The sequence below is a fragment of the Penaeus monodon genome, chromosome 29, assembly GCF_015228065.2.
Source record: "Penaeus monodon isolate SGIC_2016 chromosome 29, NSTDA_Pmon_1, whole genome shotgun sequence".
Classification (NCBI taxonomy): domain Eukaryota; kingdom Metazoa; phylum Arthropoda; class Malacostraca; order Decapoda; family Penaeidae; genus Penaeus; species Penaeus monodon.
The window spans coordinates 34,483,627-34,483,848 of record NC_051414.1 but is presented as its reverse complement, the minus strand read 5'-3'; positions in this window follow the sequence as shown (position 1 = coordinate 34,483,848).

The following is a 222-nucleotide window of genomic DNA, read 5'->3' as shown; positions in this document are numbered from 1 at the left end:
ACGGACGCCCAAGGCAAAAAGAAAGAAAAGAAAAAACACAAGAAAATTTTGAAGAAAAAAAAATAAAAAACGAATTTCCCCCCCCCCCAACCCAGAACAAAAAATTTTATGAAAATTTTTGGAAATTTTTTTAAAATTTAGTTAACATATTTTTCCCCAGGGGTTTGGGGGGGCCTTGCGGCCCCCCCTTTTCCCCCTCCCCCCCGGGGGGGGCCCCCCCCC